This window comes from Sander lucioperca, chromosome 3 (genome assembly GCF_008315115.2).
Source record: "Sander lucioperca isolate FBNREF2018 chromosome 3, SLUC_FBN_1.2, whole genome shotgun sequence".
Taxonomy (NCBI): domain Eukaryota; kingdom Metazoa; phylum Chordata; class Actinopteri; order Perciformes; family Percidae; genus Sander; species Sander lucioperca.
The window spans coordinates 24266867-24291118 of record NC_050175.1 but is presented as its reverse complement, the minus strand read 5'-3'; the positions used below and the strand labels follow the sequence as shown (position 1 = coordinate 24291118).

Genomic DNA, 24252 nt, shown 5'->3' with positions numbered 1-24252 from the left:
TGAATAAGCTCCCACCATTCATTTAAATTATTCAATGTGAGAACCACTCACTTTTGCATGATGAATTCCATTTGTTTCCAGCTTTCGACTAATATGCTATATCGATCTTGTTCTTTTCTTTCTGTCGTTAAACTAATTAATCTCTCTACCACTGTAGCTGATTTCCGCTGTCAATACCATTACAATAATTGTTAATGAAACTGTGTGTGTTTCCTGCCCACATTTGTATTGTTTTTAGAGCCTCTATTCCCCCTGGTAGGAAATGCAACCCCAGATGTATGAAAACAGTGTGTATGTTTAATTTGCCAGCACTGTTGCTCATCATGGGCCTAGTGAAAATACTGCCAGGGTGTGTGTTTCTTAAAAGGAAATAATACGCTCAGACTGAAATCATAGGAAACACAGACAATCTGGTTAATTCAAAGCTCAGTGGTCTGCCATATGATCTCTATAAACCAAATCACTGCTGGCAGCCTTACAGGCCAGCAGATGCCTTTGCTCAAACTGTAATCAAAGCCAAAAGTGAAGTGACAATGTATGATGTTATGGCATGGTATGTGTTGATTCATGGCTTTTTAAGTGCTGATATACACGTTTGATCCCACTCAATGACTAGGCCTGTGACATCATCAGCCTTAAGTCCTTTACACACCAGGGTTGTGTCTTTTGTGCGATTAATTTGCATGTCAATATATATTTTCAGTTGTTTTTGTCTTGAGTAATTTCACACAGACCGCAAATATTACGCGCCAATAAAGCTTCGGAACTTTTTCTGAAACAATACTTTTTTTCGGAGCTTTGCACTGCAAATAAAGGCATCAACCAATAAATCAACACCACAGTGGCATGTAGTGCACGGTAGTGTCGATTACAAAAGAAAACCATGTGAACTCTTTACTGACACTAAGGGCGTTTTTATCCCTGCCTTGTTTAGTTTCGTTGAATCGAACCATGGAGCATGTACCCCCTTTGTTGCGGTTCGTTATGGCAGGTGTGGACACAGTATTCACACTATGGTGCAGGCCAAAACGATGAACTCTGGTATGCTTTGGTACGGTTGGTTTGTGTTGAGATCATGATCCGACCTTGGTTGGACCCAGCTAACAGGTGTACTCCGCAAGTTCGAGCTAAACTGCTCCTGTAGTTGGTCTACTTTTCATTTTGAGATGTGATTGCATAGTAGTAGTAGCAGCTAGCCGGATGTTTATGTATCATATGTTTAACACCTGTAGCTGGCAACACTGCAGACACTGCTACTACTGGATCAAACCAAATATGCTCACTGATGGACATGTGCTGGAAAATTATGTACTTCAAATATGTCAGCTGTGCTATGGGTTCACCTGTGTCTCATAGCTAATGTATAAATGAAGGAAGCAGAGAGAAAGGCTCCAAGCCACTGGTTTAAATATGTGGATGACATATGAATGAAAATCAAAACCTGTAAGGTGGTTGCTTTCTCCTACCACATTAGCTCATAGAAAGATAAGTTTAACAGGAGGGAAGCATAGCAGAAAATTTGACATTCCCAACCCATTCTCACTCCCAACTCTTCAAATACTGATGGTCAGTGGCCCTTAGCGTAAGATACCAATACACAAGGCACCCTTTAGCATCTGTATGAGATAAACTGGGCATAGCAGCAGCTCAACTGCAATGCTGTAAGATGACGTAGTATAAAGAGAGACAACGGTTGCAAGTAGTATTGAAGACCAAAAATCTGCATGCGGAGGCAGGTTGGGGTGATGGATGGATCAAACAACACAGGACTTTCACTCAGGAGACACAATCTTTTCCTAACCGTCCCGTTCTTGTCCCGCGTGTGACTTAAACGAACCTTTTTTAACCCCACCCACAATCTTTCACTAACACTAACTAAGTGGTGTTATCCTGCAAGTTAAAAAATGACACCAATGGGTCCCGAGCATCAAAACAGGACACCAAGTGATCCTGACCAAGAGCGTTGAAAAACAACACGAAAGGGGTACCCAGAGCATTAAAAAGTGACGCTAAGGGGTCCTGACCAAGCATCAGTATTTGACGAGTTGGGAGTGAGAAAAGGTTGCACATTCCTGGACTGTGTGGTCTCCCTGAAAGAAGTGGAGGAGCCTTGAAATTGAGGTGTATGGGAACATACACACACACACACACACACACACACACACATGCGCGCACACACACACACACACACACACACACACACACACACACACACACACACACACACATACACACACACACACACACACACACACACACACACACACACACACACACACACACACACACACACACAGACCAGTACTTCCTGTTTGATAATCCCCATCCACTTGAGCATAAATTGGGCGTAATTCGAACTTTGCACCACCAAGTAGACATAATATCCAACATTGAGACTAAAACCAGGGAACAGAAGCACATACAACATGCATTGAAAACCTGCGGTTACCCTGACTGGACTTTTGTTAAAACCCAAACTGGGTTAGCACAAAATACCAGACCAAAACAGAAAGCTAAACACAACACAAAACAACTACATTGTACTCCCAGATATGGCTTGTGTCTCTGAAAACTACAATAGGACACACTGTGGTGACAATTAAAGGAACACGCCGACTTATTGGGAATTTAGCTTATTCACCGTAACCCCAAGAGTTAGACAAGTCCATACATACCCTTTTCATCTCCGTGCGTGCTGTAAGGCTGTCTGACGGCTCCAGAGGCAGCAGCCCATCACAGTACATGCAGGTGAATGGTTCCAGCAATCCTACTGCTCCCAATAAGTGACAAAATAACGCCACCATGTTCCTATTTACATGTTGTTTGAATGATTTGTATAGTCACAGCGTGTACAAAAAACAACGTAACATGAGACACAGCCATCTTATAAAACAAACCGGGAACTATATTCTCAGACAGGTTTGCTGCAAAGCAAATCATTCCGCCCAAGTACTATATTCTTCCGCCTGAGAATATAGTTCCCGGTTTGTTTACGGTTAGAAGATGGCTGTGTCTCATGTTACGTTGTTTTTTGTACACGCTCGGTGTCGGTGTTCCTTTAAAGGGGACATATTAATCTTTTCCGTGTTTTCTGTCATATCTACAATGTTACGATGTTGGATTCAGATAATGAGATAAACATTTTTGACAAATCCATGTGAGCTAAAAACGTTCAGATTTCCAACTACTCTGAAACGCTCCAGTTTCAACAGTTTTTTCTGCTCTTGGCTAAGTCTTGCGCAACTATAGGCCGGCCTACTATGATTGGTCATCTACTCCAAGTAGGCAGGACTGGAGTATTTTTTATTTATTTTTTTAAGCCGCTGCAGTGTAAACATTGTGTTAACGGCAGTAAAACGTGTCATCTTGGCTGCCAGTGTCGTTAAATTCTCCCCAATTTCAGGTCACATTACTCCTGAAACATTTTCTGTTTATGTAGTACTTGGTTTAAAAGCCTTTATTATGACTGTAGAAATTGCTGCTATATTCTATTAAGTGTCCACTGCTAACTATAGTAGCTACATGGCTAACGGCAGTAAACAATGTCATCTGGGCTGCCAATGTTGTTAAATTCTCCCCAATTCCGGGTTGCATTACTGCTGAAACATGTCCGATTGGGTAGTGTTTGGTTCAGAAGCCTTTATCTGCGCTGCTTCGTTCCAGGCAGGGAGGAGATTTTTGGCACAAACACCGGTAACGCTAATGGAGGTGTGATTCATAAGAATGGCCGCTGTTCTGACTCGGGTGCCTGGGTCTGTTTACAGACGGTTCAGTAAACTGCCGTTAGTGTCCTTAGCACCGGAGTTAAGTGCTGACCGGGTTTGGATGCTGTAATGATAGTGGCTGGCTGCTAGCTGGCTGGGGGCTGACTGTGGATGTGTCCCTAGGGCTGTTGTCAGCTCTCATCCCGACTGAAGCCTTGCAGCGCCGGGAGAGTGAGGCAGACAGACAGGGGTGTGCTAGCTGGCTAAATTACCATTAGATTAGTAGTCTATCTATACAGTTAACATTACTGATGAATTTGTGGGTTAGCACAGAGTTGTTAATCGTGGTCAAAACAATCATACTAAAAATAACTGAGCCTGTTGAACAATGTCGTAATCTTATGTTACCCACCAAGAATTAGCTAACATTACAGACTTGTCAACCAGCACCTATATAGTAGGCAACACCAAAGCACTTTTCCTCTTCGGTCCCCCTACAGGTTGGAAGCGGAATTGTCCATTACCGTTACCATTACTATTATTCTTGTCTCATTCGAACTACAGATCCGCTAACAGATCTGGCAAACTTGCGTAGTGCGGTTATAGCCGATAGAGGGCCACAAAGCGAATGCAGAAGTGCCGTTCACCCTGTTAGCAGTTGATGAACCACTGAAACGATTTTGGAAACATTATTTTAAGGTACAAAATATTGCAAAGTGGCATGTAATCAATGACAAAACAATGTCATGTGGGAGAAAAAAAGTTGTATTACGTTTACTGAGTATAACTCTCCTCCAACCCTTCCCCCGTTCCGCCACCCACAGCCCCCCCCCCACACACACACACACACACACTCGTCTTCATAATCTGATTCTAGCTGTTTGCTACCATCCACCACCATCCCTTGAACTCCCAACGTTAACGTCACTGTATGCCTGTCCCCAGTATACTTCATTAATCCTGTGGTTGAGTGCAACACAAGCTCAAGGTTTATGCTTTTTCTTTTCTAACTACAGGGTTTATGCAGTACAGTGCTAACCCTCTGCCCTGATACGTACCCACTGAGTCAGGGAGGCAACATATGCTTCTGTGTGGTTCTGAGTTCACTACACCACACAGTTTCCACTGCAGCATACATTTAATTATTTGTGTAAGAGTTTCTTTAATCAAAGTGTCACTGGTTGTGGGAATGGTCTCACTGCGGACCGCTAGCAAGAGACCTGTCCTAACTCCATGTGCATCTTGATCTGAATTTCTTTTTTAAATATTCTTAAGATAAATCATCTTTTTTTGTGAATCATACAGCAATTAATTCTTGAAATGTAGGAGCACAATATGTATGAAAATATAACCATGACATTCATCCAATGGCTACAAAACCTGGGCCCCAGCTGAGTCTTTTTTTGCTGAGGTGAATTCTGCAGCTAACAACATCCATTTCCCTTTTTACATCTCACTTTGTGAATGTTCACTCATAATCAATCCTCTATGTGAGGCCTTGGATGGGAGAGTGAGTCACAAGAAACCAGATGACAACTGTTCCAGGGAGCCAACGTTATATTTCAAACCACACACCATTACATCCTTAACTGTAGGAGTCACATTAAGAACATGGGCTCTGGAAAAAGTGCATTACAATTTAGTGGACTAGTTGAAAGCTTTTAAAACCAGAGTCTTAATATGAAACAGACGGCAAAGTTAGATTTTGCTGCAGTGATTGCAGAAGTGAACATGTGTCTCAACAAGGTGCCAAATTTCTGACAACTTGCATATTCAGGGCTCCAACCCCATTTATCCCCTGAATTAACAACTTAAATGGACTGCAATAATTCATTCGTCTTTCTTCCAGAACAGAGTAACTTTTTTAAAAAGTCACATGATTTTTTCAGACAAGGGCTTTTACATCTTTTAAGCACAAAACCATAGTGGGGATAACTGCCAAATCCTCAAATGAAATAGTCTGTACTTAACTGCAAAACCAATAAACTGATAAATTAATACTTTTCAATATGATCTCGATTCCCTCTTCCTCTGTTGATGCGTAATGCACATTAGATTTGAGAATGCCAGCAGCCTAAAAAAATGTGAAACTTTACTCTCATTATGAATATGTTGGCCAGGCCCCATTCAACTGCGACGGCATGTTTCCCTCCTCCTTTTTCTCCTCTTATTTTGTAGTGTACTACTTTGCACTATCTGTCATTGTAAACATCTCATAACATAGAATTCAGAATGGCTACTCAGGATTTTTCTGCATAACCTCTCTTTTCATGTGTTTATTCTTTGCATGACATCCATTAATATTCACAATTTATGATGAATATATATCTTTGCATACAGTATATTTTGAAACATTTGATTCTGTGTGTTAATGTTCAACTAAATCTAATATCTAATGGTCTAAAACACTGAGCGATGCCTTTATTCTAAGTATAATAATGCTGGATGTTGAAATGAATTGTGTTTCAGTGCTTATGCATTGGAATTAATTGGTTGCACATGGGGCATCAAAGCTAAATATTCTGGACATTCCTGTGATCTTTCTCAGTGTTTAAGAATTGCTCGCCAGTACCGAGGTTGTGGTGCATAATGAGATATATTAGAATTACAGTTGATATTTAAAAGGCAGGGCAAATCAAAAGGCTTCGCCACCTCTGGGTGGAAGCTAATTAAGCTAGCTGGCTGTATTCTGTAGCTCTGTTGGACTGAGAGACAAAGCCACGCTAATCATGCCACTATAAATGATATGAAGACTTTCATTTCATTGGTCATGCCAAAAGCATTGCTGAAACCATAACAATAACATTATTCATAACTCATATTGAGTCTAACAGTTACACTGGTTCAATACATGTTGAATATGCCATCTAATTAGATGAGAATAATAAAGATCATGGATTCAGTGCTGAGACTTAAACTCTCAGCTGTTTGGAGCGCCAGTGGGGGTTCTCAGTTGGCCGTTTTGTGCAGTAATTAAGCTTCTTCTCTGATTTACTCACTCAAATTTATAAATCCATTTTGGAAAATATATTTTCACATACTATCATATCTTAAATGTCCTACTACCTAGTATATATAGAGAGAGGCATTCTCCAAGATGTACATGCACGTCTTTAAATTGTTTTCCGCATAGTAATTATCTGCGCTACAAAATATGAAAACAATTCCTGCTCACTGCTCGTTCATTCCAAGTTCTTGTATTCTAACTCCTTTTTAAATGAGTCATACTGACTCAAACTGCATTCAGATAAAAATCTTTAGTATGTCAGCCTTTTTTGTGGCATAGCTCAACTTAGCTCAATTATTTATGACAGAGATCTTCAACAGGGGGCCCTGGACCACTAGGAGGTCCTCAAGTTCTGTCTTTCTTCCAAAAGTTAAAATATGTCTGAAAATATACATGAACATGAATCCAACAGATTATTAGCAAAGATAAATCTGCCTATTTGTGATTTATTATTATTGTTTACTAGGGCTGTCAAACGATTACATTTTCTTAATCGCGATTAATCGTTGAATTTCTATAGTTAATCGCGATTAATCGCACATGATTTTTATCACATGATTAAAATTCTATTATTTTGCATTTCAGAACTGTTTTTAAGTACATATTAACAATGGAAAGCAATTCTTACCAGTGTATCTTGATTGGGAATCAAATTAATGCAAAGAAAATGACTTTATGAACTTGATTTTAAGATTTGTATTTGTTTATTATATATTTAATCTAGTCACACATTTGAATTTAACAACAACTTTGAATGCACCACAAGGCTGTAAATTACCAGTTTCATTGAACGCACCGTCTGTGTTTTTCCGACAACAGCAGCTGCAGATTGTTACATCCCGGTGTCGGAATCCTCTACAGTGAAATACAGACACACTTTTCACCGTTTAGCGTTAGCTGTCAGCATTGTAATTGTGTTTAATCCAGCTACTAGCTAGCGGTAGGCTAATGTTAGCTGCTGTCGAGTCTAGTGTTAACTAGCGTCATGTGCAGCAATGTTTCTGTTGCCTGTAACGTCCGTTTTCAGAGCATCAGAGAGAAGTGCAGGCATAGCAGTGGCACCGGAATGAGGCACCGAAATCTGCGTTGCTATTCCTGCAGCAGCAGGATGTGCTATGAGGAAGTACGGCAAAATAGTAGCCTGTTAGGCACGATGCAAAGCCGAGTGAAATGAAAATAAATTAATAAATGGCGACATGAGATTAATACGATTAAAAAAAAATTAACGTATTATGCTCGACCCTTAATCGCATCGCGATTAACGCGTTAATGCTGACAGTCCTATTATTTACACAACATTAATGATAGGTTTACTTTCCTGGACTTAGGTAGTCATCCACAAATACAGTTAAGCCTAAGGATTTACTGTGCCAAATGTACAGTTGTGTTCAAAATAATAGCACTCCAACATCACTAACCTCATAAATCAATTTTTTTTGGTAGAAGTGATATTTATACATGGCAAATAATTTACTAGTAAGTGTTGTAGAGTCATAGAAAACCAACAGACCCAACAGTCATGACATGCATGCTGCTCATTCTGTGTAATTGAATCTGTAATTGAAAGGGGCATGTTCAAAATAATAGCAGTGTTGTGTTCAATTAGTGAGGTGATTGATTCTGTGAAGAAACAGGTGTCAATTATGGCCCATATTTAAGGAAGGAAGGAAGCAAATGTTGTGCATGCTGGTTATAGTGCATTTCACACTGAAATACTCAGCAAAATGGGTCTTTCCAGACATTGCTCTGAGGAACAGCGGACTTTGATTAAAAAGTTGATTGGAGAGGGGAAAACATATAAATAAGTGCAGAAAATTATAGGCTGCTCAGCCAAAATGATTTCAAATGCCTTGAAATGGCATCCAAAGCATGAACGACGTGGGAAAAAACGGTCAACTACCATTCGAATGGATCGAAGAATAGCCAAAATGGCAAAGGCTCAACCGATGATCAGCTCCAGGAAAATCAAAGAAGACTTAAAGTTACCTGTGAGTACCGTTACGATCAGAAGAAAGCTATGTGAAGCAAAGCTAGAAGCCCCCGCAAAGTCCCATTGCTGAAAAAAAGACATGTACTGAATAGGTTGAAATTTGCCAAAGGACACATTGACTGGCCAAAGGAGAAATGGGGCAACATTCTGTGGACTGATGAGAGCAAAATTGTTCTTTTTGGGTCTAAGGGCTGCAGACAGTTTGTCCGACGACCCCCATGCACTGAATTCAAGCCACAGTACACTGTGAAGACAGTAAAGCATGGTGGTGCAAAAATCATGTTATGGGGATGTTTCTCATACTGTGGTGTTGGGCCTATTTATCGCATACCAGGGATCATGGATCATACTTGAAGAGGTCATGTTGCCTTATGCTGAAGAGGAAATGCCTTTGAAATGGGTCTTTCAACAAGACAATGACCCAAAACACACCAGTAAGCGAAGAAAGTCTAGGTTCCAGATGAACAAGATTGATGTTATGGAGTGGCCAGCCCAATCCCCAGACCTCAATCCCATAGAAAACTTGTGGGGTGACATCAAAAATGTGGTTTCTGAGTCAAAACCCAGTAATGCAGAGGAATTGTGGAATGTAGTTCAATCGTCCTGGGCTGGAATACCTGTTCACAGGTGCCAGAAGTTGGTCGACTCCATGCAACACAGATGTGAAGCAGTTCTCAGAAATAATGGTTATGCAACTAAATATTAGTGCAGTGATTCAAAGTAAAGCAAACCCTTGAGACATTTTTAAGTTTATACAGTAAATGTTTGAGCTTGGTAAAGAAAAATGCAAATGTTATACCTTTACTTTCTGTAAAGGTATAACACAAACTTGATCAATTTTGGTCATGTTTTGATTTGGAATTGAATGTGCAGTGTTCCCAATGCATTGATATTATGGAATTAAAAGCTATTCTAAGGATTTTGAGCATTATTCACTTTTTTTAAACACACTGCTATTATTCTGAACACAACTGTATGTCTAACATTAAAACATGATGTATACATATATAATTATTGTTTTAATAGCTTAGTATTCTATGCACCATAAATATGTATGTGTAGGTTTTTGCCGCCCTACACGTCATTGTAGGCCCAGTTTAGTATGCATCTCAATTTTGTACATGTAGTAGGGGGGCCCTGCTCTGTCTGTCTTTCAGCTAGGGTCTAGGTCTAAAAAACATCGACGACCCCTTAGTTTATAAAGTTCAATTCTTTTTAAATATTCTTGGGCCAACACTCTGTAGATTGCATAAAGATTGCATCCTCTTAGACTAGTGGGAATCCTTTCAGTCACTGTGACCGGCAGATAGATCTATAGCAGCTTAGTGGCGACAGTAGTGACGCATACAAAAATGTATTCATCTTTTTTACAGCTATTCCTTTTTTAATTGTTTCTTTTCTGGAAATAAAACCTTTTGGGCAAGTGTGTGTCATGTGATTGTGCAATACCGTCTGTGGCCACTTTGATAAAATACCTTCAAAGCCCAGCACTGCTTCTGTGGGCTTGATTAATATAGTACTCAACCTTATCACATTATAAAGGGTTAGGGTTTTATCATGAAAAATCTAGGCTGCAACCTTTTAACTCTTAATCGTGTTAATCCACACCAGATTAGGTATGCCATTTTTTTCTAAAATAACACATTATTTACTATTTACACAACCACTATTTTAGACAGGACAAGGAATTGTTGGCAACATCTGTGTCATAGAAGTAATCCAGATGACAGCTATAGATACAGTTTTGTGGGCCGTGTACAAAACATGATCATGCCAATTTAAGTGTGCTAATGAATGGATGTGTGCCAGTGTAACAGTCATCAGTACGAACATCTCCTTTGATGCCTCATCGAGCAGAAAGCTCTTAAACAAAATGTTTGAAGTGTCTGCCTGTGTAATAATGATTTATAATTCTCTTGAACTAATGCAAAATTTGATGCTAAATTTTCTTTTTAAATAAAAATAAATTGTGCCCGGAGGGTCAGGCCAAGATTCAAAAGATGATCACCGAAGAGCAGCAAATGATTTAATAAGCCACCAGCTCCACTAGGGCATGGAGACGAGCAGAATGGAGAATTTCAAAGTGTGTCTAATTAACATCAGTTTATTACTATGTCAATCTCTTCGGCTAGAGCGTGAATGAGGGGAAGGTTTAAAAATGTAGCACTGCTTTGCTTAAATATATGGAATAACACTTAACTCCTCAGTTAATATGAAAGTCTTAACCCAACTTACACACAGAGAAACATCCTTTTGCACATTTCTCTCGTCACAGCCAGACAAAATATGAATCTCATCACAGCTAAGCTTTGTTAGAAAAATCATTAAAAATACCAACCAAAAAAAGATTTTTTCATCACCATTATTCCTCAAGGAACGAGTAAATGAATATTTAATATCACTTGCATCTATATGATTGCATAGTAATTATCAGAACCCAAATGCTTGACAAGCTTGGTGTAATATAATTTGTAACATGTTAAATTTGCAGGCGAGACAATGTTGAATTCCTCTGATACCATGTTTTAATCTTATGTTGGTTTTTCATCACCACCACTGTGTCTACAGGGACAAGAAATGTCCCCAACAGAGGGGAACAAATCCTAAAGAATTATAAGTAAAAGCGTTGAGCAACAGGAGCAATTAACAGGTCTCATCTAACCTAGCTACTTGTGTACGGTGGCATTTATCTCCCTCTGTCCTCTGGTTTTTTGGATGCAAAACACAAGTAATCAGTAGACCTTTCCTCAGAGATTCTGTGTCATTCCCTCCTCTTCGGTAGATACATACCAAAATTGTAGATGTGCTTTCATAAAAACTTAAATTACAAATTCGCATTTTAACAGTGGGGTTCCTTCAGTCTTATTTTTTGAATAGTGTCCTGGAATGTCTTATCGATTAAGTGGCCCTTTTTACTTGAGGCGTACTGGCAGCGCAGCCATGGTGGTGTGAAGAAGGATCTTTACATCAGCTTATGGTCTGGACATTAAGTCATTCATACAGTCACCCACATGCTTCATAACATACTTGACTACTGTAGGTAATTCATCCATGAAATCATAATTGAAATCACATTGAGATGCAAGAAGCTGCATTTAGAGCTTGACTGACCATCAACAACAGCACCAGTGTCGAAACACCAATAGGCATGTGCAAATTCTGGGTCCTTCTGCTACCTGCCAGTCGTGGACTCATTACTCGGTCAAGTAGTAATATATTGATTATTATTCATTACTCATTTCAAAAGTAATTGCTTTACTTATTACTCGCTGAGAGCAAATCTGTTTCGCAATTTGTCACATTATCTTTTCGTTACACCCCTATAATTGCGTTAAATCGTACCCTTAAATATGATGATACGTTGTTGACCTCTGTGTGGGTCTTTGTGTGAATTGTAAAGATAACCACGTTTCATTGATATCTAGTTATCTGATAAAATGATGGTGCTCAATTGCAGAAATGTTTGATTACAAAAAAAAAAAACGTTCTAGCTATTTGATAAAAAAGGTAAAAAGTAACAGTGATAATTGAAATAGCGTTTTTTTTTTAGCAATGTTTGTGACAAATAAGTGAGAGGGAATGAACCATAGACTCTTTTAATACATGATCTATATCTCCAATAAGTTGATTCGCTGTCAGACCTCAGAGCGGCGTGAGAGCAGCCCCACCCCCACCCCCCCCGTCCCCCCCCTCAGAACCCATTATTCAAAACTAATACAGTTTTATTTAAATAATCCAGATGAATGATTTAATGTTGCACTTTTGAATTGTAAAGTGGTATACATTAATATGATGACATTTGTTTGTTTCTTTTAACCCCCCCTTCGATCACATATTTACTACGTGAAGTCCCCTGGCACCCTTTCCTCAGAGTACACTCATGCTTACAACATAGCCCCCACACCTCCCCCCCATCCATTTACATAAATATATATGTATACCAAAGGCATGAACAAAGTGGCTGCATCCGTAAGGTAGCAGACTTTAAACCCCAACAGAAAAAAACAACATTCCCAAGTGTTTCCACCTGTAGTCTTTCATGTTAAATTCATGGTCCAGCAATGCACACTGGACAGTACACACTGATAACTGTATTTGCACTCGCTCTCGTGGGTGTGCATCTCTCCTGAACGTGGTAATGATTTAACACGAGGGCTCATTTAAAAGCCATGTGTCCAGGAAACCCCAAGACAGTACTGCTGTACACAGGTAGTGTATTTATTAATTCAAGCCAATATCAAGTTTAAACAAGATGCACACCACTCGATGGATACGCACAGACAAAAAAGCCCAAAGAGAAACTTGGTGGATGTAGTGTGTTTGGCTGGTGTATGGATAGTCATGGATCATGTGTTTGCTCTCACATAATATAACCACTCAAATGTATTTACTGAATCAGTTCATAAGGAATTTTAGATTTAAGATCTACATTGAATACTGAGTAATTGGTGGAAGTTTTAGTGGATTTTAGTTCATGTTAGTGTGGTCTGTCTGGGAGCAAGGAAGTATAGCAAGCTGTTAAACATTTTCTGAATTTAGCCTGACTACAGAAATCTTGTATTTGACAAAAATACACACAAGTTCCTGAATTATTTGTGTGGACTTGCAATGTTCTCATATAGCCAAAATATTGCTGAGAAAAGAATACTTACAAATGTTATTAAAGATAATTTTGAGCATTTTGTTCTGTTCCTCATCGCTAAGACTTTAAGTGCTAACATTCTCTTACTTGAACATTTTCACTGGAGAAAGATATACAAAACCTCAGTGCACATGGACAAGAGGCTTCGTGATTGACTTCATTTTGCTGTAGTGTGTGTTTCATGAGATGTTCTTTTGACATCTTATCATTTTTCTCCACGTTTATTTTAAAATTACAAAAACTAGTAATAAAACAGTTATTATATCAAATGGAGCATACAATAATTAGCGAAGCTTGCATTTTAATTTTTCAACCAGACTATAATAATGTAAGCAAATATCTACATGGAGAAATATGCCTGTTAACATTATAAGTGCACTTGCAGATTCCGAGTAGAAATCCATATATCATATTATGAGACAGCTGCAACGATACCACCATAAAAAGCTACGCAAATCATATTCATTGAATAACACAAATTACAGATGTAGCTCAAAACCTCTGAAAATGTGATGATGAATCCCTCTTTTAACTTCTGACTGATAATTCATCAGACTACACTGCATGGCAAAGTATTGGGCTTGTGAAAAATGCATGAATTACTAATTAATGAGGCATTCTCGCAACATTTACATATTCATAAAGGTGTGTAATTCACATATGCATGAGAGAGCTGAGTGATAGCTTTGAGAGAATAACACATATTCCAAGAAAGAAACCTTTATTTGTTAAATTCTTCAAAAAGCTTAGGGAGCAGAGATGCTTTTAAAAAACATTACGCATTTATTCTTCCCCACAGAAATGCAGTCAAACGCTTTGGGAGACAAATGCACTGAGGAGATGCAGTGATGTGAAACAGTATGCAAAATTACATTTTCTGAAATATTGTCCCATGTGGATTTTCAAAAGTTCATTTAGCAACCCAGTGTTCCTAACAACTGTGCTCAGAAAACCCGATTGATTTACATAGACAGAAATATATCTTCATTATCATCTCAGTTCAGCAAGGAAATATGCAATGCACTCTAGACAAAATAATCCATAACTTGTATGTCTTTTTATTTAATAATTTTTTTTATAATGATTCTGATACTTACAATGTTCTGAGGTCACATATTGCATTTAAAGCCTGAGTGTGTGACCCAGATGTTTCATTCAGCTGTTGTGTTCTTTGTGTTCACAGATTTGTCCTCTCTTGTTACCTTTCTTTGGTTAAAAATTGCAATCTGAAATCTATCTGATGCTTAGAATTATATTTTATCAATAACCACTACTGGGGATTAGTCATCATTATTATTTTTTTCAGCATAGTTAAAATCAACCAATAGCTTTGCCATGATGTCAGCCTTTTGGTGACAAACCATTTCAGTGAAGCAGGTCCAAGATGGTTTGGCCGCAGTCGAGGCCTGTCCCTCTTCTGAAAGCGCCTCTCCATTGTTTCAACCCTCTCACAAGGGTTTTGTGAAAGCTGTCCCAGATATGGGTCAAAAAAGCACAAATAACATTCAGATGGTTCCTAGGTTTTCCTCACAGCTATGCACCAAAGAATGACAAGTCCAACAAAACCATGTCGAGTTTTTCACCCTGTGCCATTGTCTTTCCACATTAACTCCAAGCTGGGCCTTTTCAGGCAGGCCAGAGTTGTGTCAGGCCTACTCGGACACAGCCCAGCTCTAGCAGCAGGCTTGGCCTATTGAAAATACCATGCAGAGTCTGATTCACTCCTTTATTCCACTACAAAAAATGGCTCTTGGATGCATTGTACAAAACGTCTAATGAGAAGGAAGACAAAGTAACAAGTAAGAATAGTCTCCATGGATCCATCAATTTCAAAGTAAAATCCTTTGTGCTCCAGGGTGTTGTTTTAGCCAAGAACAGGAAGCTATATTTCCCAAGGCTACAAATTTCGAGGTAAGAAAAAAATAGACTAACTAAACAAAGACTTCCGATTTTAACTGAAAAAAAAAGAAGTGAAAAGGCAAAGGGCAATGATTTCAGAAACGTTAACCAGTAAATCAAAATAAAAAAAAAGGGCCTTAAATGTCTGCTTAAAAGTGAGGAATAATTTCACAGATTAATGACAAATTAACTATTGTAGTCAAAAAAGGAAATGGGAAGTTGATTAAAGATGCAGTAAAGCTAACAAGGATGGCATTTGGGGATGCTTAAGTTTGAGTTTAACCTTGCAGGACTTTTGGAAGGCACTTCTGAGCATGAGGCGCAGGGTTTTGGCAGCTGCACAGGGAGCCTGGTGGGTCAGCCCTTCTCCGGGAGCTGCTACTCTACACTAATCTATTTTAAACCATCTGTGAAATTAGCAAGATTTCCTCAGTCCTTCACCTCCAAGGATTAAAACATTGCTAAGGGTGTTGGCTGTTCTTACATACTGTTTTTGTATACATGTTTAATGAGTCTTGAGATGAAGTTCTTTTCTCTTACCTGTGCTAGAAATAGAAATAAGACAAAAGTTACATGCATTTAAAGAATAATAAACATCTGGCTGAGAGATGTTTTCTTCAAGTGTCGAAACAGATACAAATGTTATTTAACATCATTGTAACTGATGGCTGAAAATCAGAAAGAAAAAGAGAACATAGACGTGTTACACGTTCCGACATTCAGTAACATCAGGGAGACCAAGTCCCAGCAGCCATACCTACAGTAAGCGCTGCAGTACCTCTGCCAAAGCCAGTACAATGAAGTCATGAGTCAACTCTAATGAGAAAATCAGATAAATAGCAGCTGTTCTTGGGGAAATGGTGCTGTCTGACAGATTCACTGGGTGCATGGGCTGTAGCATTGAGCAGATCCAAATGAGTAAAATATTGTTGCAGGCGCCTTTCACTGCTCCCCTTCCCACCGGTGTTTAGTCATCAGAGTTGTGAAATAGCAGCCCTGCCGCTACACGACAGCATTGCTGTATTAATTATTATCCGCTGTTCAAACATACACATCTTTGTACAACAGTGACAGTTCATCCAAACAGGCCACTTACAAACAGCACTATTACTCCCCGTAGCTTGCCAGGCCCACAATTATTCACCCTGACCTCTTATTTGGTTCACACAGAAATCTGTGGGTACAATACGAAGCAGAAACAGCTTGAAGAAGATAAAAAAAAATGTCTTGCATATCACCAGCTCAGCAGTGTTATAATTTTGTGCCCTCACTTGCACAATAATGCAAAGACAAATACACAAAGCACAGAGCTTTTCTCCATGCCATTAGTTGTCACGCAGCGTTGGAAAATTACTATAAGATTTATTGTGCAGAGGTATATGACTAGTTTTCCATCTACTGCTGCAGAGCGCTTACACAGACATCTATTACAGACACAGCAGTTAAACTGTAGCTTTCATATGCTCTTGGGAAGGCAGCATACAGTACAATGGTAAAAGACAAAGTGATTGATGAGGACAACAATTGAAACAGTTTTCCCAAATGGTTAAAAAGACTTTATTTCCAGAGACTCTTTGTTTTTGTTTTTTATTGATTTCCCATTTTTTGTAGGTAAGTACAGCGAACACAGAGCTAGAAGTAAACCAGTTAACCAGTAAATTGTATGTTGACCTGTAATAACACTGAATGGTGTTTGAAATGTTTTACCCCCTGGATCAAGAAATACATTATTTAAAAGGGAAGCAGGGTGTAGAACTCATAATAATAATTATGATGATAATGAGCAATAAATGGCAGAGATCCAGAGAAGAATGATGGACATAGTCTGGGCTTACAACTCTCAAGTTGACCTCTGGCACACACATACCTGTCTGAATAAGCAACACACACACACACACACACACACACACACACACACACACACACACACACACACACACACACACACACACACACACACATACACACAATCACACTTTAGGAGTTCAAGTATACTTATGAGGAGTGCTCATCCTATCCTAAGGAGCCAAACCACAGTGATGGGCTGGTGAGTAAATAGCCCTTTTTGGTTGAATTTGCCAAACTCTGTTTTATCTGAAGGCAATACCAAGGGGGTTCCCAGATTAAATTTAAATTTGTGCTGTGTGTTTAATGTATCTATCTGTGATGCATTGTACAATGCTCATACTGGACCCATGACAAAGTTGTTTAAAATGTGTGTTACTGCTTACTTGACTACTGCACATGGTAAACTTTTTCTATATAGAACTGATCAATTGCTTAATTTTAGTAGCTACCATTAACATCAGTAAAATGTGTGTTGCATATTATTTGCTGTACACTACACACATGTCAGACTACAGGAACACCAAGTTTCCAATCAGCATCTACCTGTTCATGTTGGCCGAGCTTATTCTTTTCTGTTTATCTTTGTCACACTTACTGGCTCTCCCTCTACACCGACAGGTACTGTCGGATCTACTTGTTTTCTTTGTACCAGTTAGCAATGCAGCTGCTACCAGTCAGGCATGCTGCTAATTGGTGTGCAGGTAGCTTACTGATGAGGTTAGCCGCTAGATGGGATACAATAGGGCCATGCTCAGACCTGATATTAGCAGTTAGAGTTAGAGAAAAACCACAGCCCCCTAGTTTACATCAATGAGACAACTGTGTTGGCTCAGCAGTGGTCCCAACATAGAACACTTGCTGCAATGAAATGCAACATCGCAGAGCAATGCTGTGCGTTTTCCAGTCAAATATATCAGTCCCTCCAGGATTTCGTGGCCTTTTTTTGAGATTGTTGCCAAAATGCCAGATTTTGCAGGAGCTTTTGTAAAAAAATGCGATAAAAGTTGCGATGTCTTTTGTATTTTTGTTGCAATGAAATTGCGAGAGACAGTGAAAATTGCAAAAAAAAAGTTTTGATTTTTTTTGGTATAGTTAAAAATAAAAAGGAAACTTGTTTCGGGAAGAATAAAATTAGTCCGGGCTGAGTTTTCCTAGTAACCTTACCAAAAAGGCTCAGGATGCTGCAAATGTTGGTATAATATGAAAATGGCTGGTGGATTTAAGACAAAAAATTGATTGAATTGAATTTGAACATATGTGTCAGTGGCTTGTTGATCTTTACATTGTTAGTTCATTTCCTAACCTGGCCTGGGACACACATTCATACGGTTTAATAAAGTACTTATTGGACTTTAACTTATCATTGCACTTACAATAACGAGTGTAGCTGTCCTCAATTTAGGTGATCGTTTACGTCTCATCTCCAGTTTTTCCTGCATCCACCATGTGTGTTTGTGTGTGTGTTGTTTATGTTAAAATGCGTACAGGTTGGCAGGACGGTCTGAAATGTTTTGCACAGTTTTTCGCTGTACGTTTTGTTGGTTAATGTGAGATGTTCGAGTCACACACGTCTCGTCTTCATATCAGAAACAAGGAAATGAATTTGGCGATGTACGTGTGTTACGTCAACCCGTTCTCACTCCCGCTTGGTCAGTGGCTCTCAGAGTCACATACTGACACAAGTCTGGCACGTGGAACTGCTGGGATTGGTTGAAGTCGTGGGAAACTCCGGTTATTGGTCAAATTTGCCGGAAATTCTGCTGGATGTCACTCTTTTCGGCTGGATATCCGTTGGGAGCGTGCCTATGTTCCCACAGCCCTATGTTCCCACATTTCTAAGATTTCTTTCAAAATCAGGTCCTATGTTCCCACATTTCCTTTTTTATAAATTTGTATCAGATGTTATCCCCCTTTCTCCCAATTTGGTAGCTAATTACACCCAACCTATTATCCAGTAGCAATGGACTACAGCTGGAATGTAACCCTAAACCTAACCCTAACATAGGGCCTAATTTTAAGAAAAATCTTAGAAATGTGGGAACAAAGGGCTGTGGGAACATAGGGCTGTGGGATCATTGGGCTGTGGGAACGTAGGGCTGACCCCATTTCCTTATCCTAATGAGCTTCTCATAGTCATGAGATGGACACAGAAATGGCATTGCTAGCTTATACCCCTCTTTTTCACCTTTTCCCCAGTGTTTACATTTGAAAACTTGACCGGCCAGCTGGCTAGCTAGCCCAGGCTAGCAGAGTCAGCAGGAGGTTAGCAGGGTTGGCAGGAGAGTGGTTTCCCGATCCTGATGAGCGACTCATAGCCAAATGCCATCACAGTCCAACGTCAACCACATAAAGCACAACTAATATTTGTAAAATAGACAATTCAGCGTAAGTTTTGTGGAGCTGACGGAGAGGGAACTGGAGATGTCGAGGCCTTTTAGAATCTATCAACAGACAGACAGTGGACACGCACATAATTCTGTTTATACTACATTGGATGTCTGCATACACAGATGCTCACAAATGTTTGTTGGCATATATGGTCTACGCCAGAGGTGCCCACATTCTTTTATATGAAGGGCCAAAAATAAAGGGCAAAAATAAATGATATTAGGAGAAAATGTATTATATTTTATGAAAAATGAACATTCTAAATCTAAAATAAAATTTCAAAAATAACACTGGGCCTCATTCACCCAACGTTCTTAGGAACAAATGTGTTCTTAAACCCCACTTACGCAGTTTCATTCATTCATGAAGATTCTGGCATTCACCAATGTTTTCTTATTTGGGATTTGTTCTTAGGTAGGAACAGAATCTATGCACACTCAAGAGCACTCTTACGCACAATTTAGGGCTGACAAGTTTTCGCAAAAGTAGCTATACCGTTTTCATCCGTTCTAATTTAAAGTTTAACATTTCTCTCCATTTTGTAACTAACTATTTTAATTATTTTACAGATAATTATACGTTTGTTTTAATAAATACACACTACTGCTCATTTGTAAAGCACTTTGAATTGCCATTGTGTATGAATTGTGCTAGACCTATATTAATAAACTTGCCTTGCTTTGCCTTCAATTCACATCAATTATGTTAACGGGGAACCCTGCCATCCAACAATAGTGACTGATCACGCTATTTATACGCCAAGAGTATCTTCTATGTTTTGAAATCAATTTTTTTGCCTCAGATCAAACCATTTCTTTTCTACTTCATCAGTTCTGCGCCCTTCTCCGGATACAGCGTTCATTGCATGAGTAACTGCATTCCATGCATCGGTTATTTGCTGCTTAGTATGCACTGCTGACGCTACTAAATATGATGTCTCGTTTTTCGTTAACTTCTTGCAGCAGTACCTCCACTTCAGAATTACTAAAGTCATCTTATACCCTTTAATGGGAATTAAAGTAACACTATGTAACTAGCTGCAGCTGTAGTTCCAATGAGACAACCTGTAGGGGGACCGAAGCGGGAAAAGTTACATATGGCGTTTTTCCATTACATGGTACCTGCTCGACTTGCCTCGGCTCGGCTCAACTCGACTCGGCCGCGTTGCCCCGTCCTCCTTTTTCCATTGCAGATTTTTAGTACTGCCTCATGCGTGAGGCGAGCACGGCTGGTCGTCATAGCGCCGCCGCAGGAAACTGCCGTGACCTAACCCGGCACACACATAGAACGTCGAAGGTGTGTTGTTGTTGCCACAGCCAGAAGACAAATTTTGTTTCAAAAGAAACTGGAGGCAGCAAAAAAAACACCGCTGGCTAAACTATTTAAAAACGGTAGGTTTGTTCACTACACCACCATCTGTCGCTAGCAATGATGACGCAGTGATTAGTGACGATTCTCTCCGACCAATCAGTAGTCTGCAGGTTTTCACGTCACCTTTTGGTATCGCCTCAGCTCACTTGGAACCTCGACGGAGGTAATACTAAAAAAAGTACCCGTTGGCAGGTACAAGGGACGTTTTTTCATAATGGAAAACCAAAAAAGGCGAGTAGAGGCGAGTCGAGCAGGTACCATGTAATGGAAAAACGGCACTAGTGTTGCTTTAACGGGGCGTTTACCTATGCTAAATAGGAGCAACGGGCACAAGCTTTCAATTTACAAAGATATTGGGATTCATCATTCTAAGAACACAACTGCGAACAAGTCTGCTGTTTAAGAACACATCATGAATCAGACGTAGACTTTTCTTAGGGACTTTCTTAAGAACATATTTAAAGTGATGGTTCAAAGTAATTTCACCCTAGGGTCCTTTGCACCATGACCTCGAGCCAAATAACCCCCCAGAAGCTTTTTTCACCTGGATCGAATATTGGGCGAGTTAGCATTATCAGCTGGTTAGCTTAGTACAGGCGCTAATGGATCCAGGTTTGCCCGAAATGATACCAAACTTCTACAGTAGTACAAATAGGTAATGTACTCATAAAACATTGGATTGGAAAGATTGTAAGTACACCAGAAGTTTATTTAAGTAACACTTGCCTGCTGGCTTAAACAAAAATATTTATTAATTTAATGATTAAATAAGGTAGTGTCTCCAAACTTACCTCAATTATAACGTGTCTCCTGCTAGTTGTACTACAGCACTTACTTTTAAAAAATAAGTTAAATTAATAAATATTTTTGTTGTATCTCTTTTCGGTGTTGTAATTTGTAGACGTCCCTAAGCACTCTTACTGCCCGGTAGCAGTAGCAGAAGAGAGCAGAAGCCAGCAGGCAGGTGATATTTAAATAAACTCCTGGTGTACTTACAAACTTTCCAATCCATCGTTTTATGAGTACATAACCTGTTTGTACTACTGTAGAAGTTTGGTATCATTTCGGGCATTATTAGTGGGGTAATTTACGAGATACAAACCTGGATCCATTAGCGCCTGCACTAAACTAACCAGTTGATAACGCTAACTCGACCAACGTTATAACAAGGGAAAAAAGCTTCTGGGGGGTTGTTTGGCTCAAGGTCATGGTGCTGGTGTCAAGTACTCCAAACCATCACTTTAAGAGAAAACTTAGGAAGATATTGGTGAATGAGGCCCACTACTCTTTAATCTGCGTATATCTCCCATATTACAGACCTTTTACAGTCATTTATCACTTGCAATATCAGTGGGAGACATGAAGCCTGTCTTTGTTTTTCAAAAATCGTTCAACATTAGGGCTCAGGTTGATTTACAAAATGTTCTTTTATCAGTGTGTCACTGCATCCATCGCTCCATCTGGACTGGCTGACTCAAACCAGTGATGTAAGATACACGCAGCCACGTGAGGGGGAGCGGGAGAGAGACAGAATACTGAAATTCTTGTAATTCTTCGTAGATAAAACTTACATATGTAATTTAATAGGGAATCATGTACAACATGTATGTATGTTTCGTAGTCATTACGGTTAGGATTTTACAGCATTTTCAAAATAAGAGGAGAATAAGCATGAGTATGTCAAATGCCATGCTGGGCCAAAACAAAGGGAGCACGGGCTAAATGTGGCCCTCGGGCCCCAAATTGGTTTGACGCCCCCACCCATCCACCCTGACCTCCTCCCTACGCCGCCAGCCACGTTCTTATACAGCGGCCTTGCATGTAGTGAATACAGAAATAAAAAAAATACAAATTACAGTGCTTAACTTTTCGAAGCTTTTTGAATGAAGAACAGGCTGGAATTTTGCACTACATGTGGACAGATGACAAATTTCAATACCCTCATAATCATGCAAATTGACTAAGTTTTTTATATGCCAGCACTATGACTAATATGGAAATGAAGTTAAAGGAACACGCCGACTTATTGGGAATTTAGCTTATTCACCGTAACCCCCAGAGTTAGACAAGTCGATACATACCCTTCTCATCTCCGTGCGTGTTGTAAGGCTGTCTGCGGTTCCAGCGGCATCAGGCCAGCACAGAACATGCAGGTGAATGGTTCCAGTAATCTTACTGCTCCGAATAAGTGATAAAATAACGGCAACATGTTCCTATTTACATGTTGTGATTTGTATAGTCACAGCGTGTACAAAAAACAACGTAACATGAGACACAGCCATCTTCTAACCGTAAACAAACCGGGTACTATATTCTCAGGCGGAAGAATATAGTACTTGGGCGGAATGATTTGCTTTGCAGCAAACCTGTCTGAGAATATAGTTCCCGGTTTGTTTACGGTTAGAAGATGGCTATGTCTCATGTTACGTTGTTTTTTGTACACGCTGTGACTCTACAAATCACAACATGTAAATTTTGTCAATTCGGAGCAATAGGGTTACTGGAACCATTCACCTGCATGCTCTGTGTTAGGCTAAGCTACCGGTGGAGCTGTCAGACAGCGTTACACCACGCACGGAGATGAGAAGGGTATGTATCGACTTATCTAACTCTGGGGGTTACGGTGAATAAGCTAAAGTCCCAATAAGTCGGCGTGTTCCTTTAAAAATATATGAAGAGCCCCTTTAAGTCATGTTCTATCAGGTACAAATATGTACTTTTGCTACAATAAATTACCAGATGACTTTATCTGCACAAAAGAGAGAACATTTTGCATTCAGGCTACAAGCTTTGTGTTTGATCAAATTATACGTTTTAGTGTATGATCAGATTGTAAGAAGTAACTAATAGTAGAGAAATCAAACACTGATGTTAAAGTAAAATATTCATGATACATATGCCTCTTTCAGTGTGCTGTAAAGTGTAAAACATCAGCCTTTGGAAACATGGCACAAAAAGTCTCACGCAGGTGGTCTACAGCCTGCCGTGATGACATCATAAAAGGGAATTCATGAAAGAAGCAGCTTTCTATTCCGAATTTATTTACATTCATGTGTGTAAAGTCCTCCAGCAACATTTAAATGATGATATAATATATGATGTTATGTTATGGCACAATATAGGAAACCCTATAAAAGCTTATTTATCTTTAGGTTTAAATAGGTATATTCATAACCTTAACATTATTTTCTTTTCTAAATTAACATACAATACATAATTTAATGTTCAATTTAACCTTTTGTTTGCTTAGACAATTATAGATATTTATATAAATAACTTTAAATGTATGAATAACTTACTGTAATATGATAAGTATGATCAAAAGTTTATCATAATGTAATAATACTAATAGTCATTTATTTACACTAAGTTTAAAGGAAACAGTAAGATACAATACTGAGTA

General features: G+C 39.2%; 1 long non-coding RNA gene across 1 annotated transcript; it reads right to left on the bottom strand.

Moving 5' to 3' along the window:
- Positions 1-3780: 3780 nt before the first annotated feature.
- Positions 3781-11375, bottom strand: LOC116067707. The gene is made up of 3 exons (XR_004109294.2): positions 11364-11375; positions 4173-4179; positions 3781-4139 (listed from the first exon to the last, which is right to left on the bottom strand). It is a non-coding gene; the product is annotated as an uncharacterized LOC116067707 (long non-coding RNA).
- Between the last annotated feature and the right edge of the window lie 12877 nt (positions 11376-24252).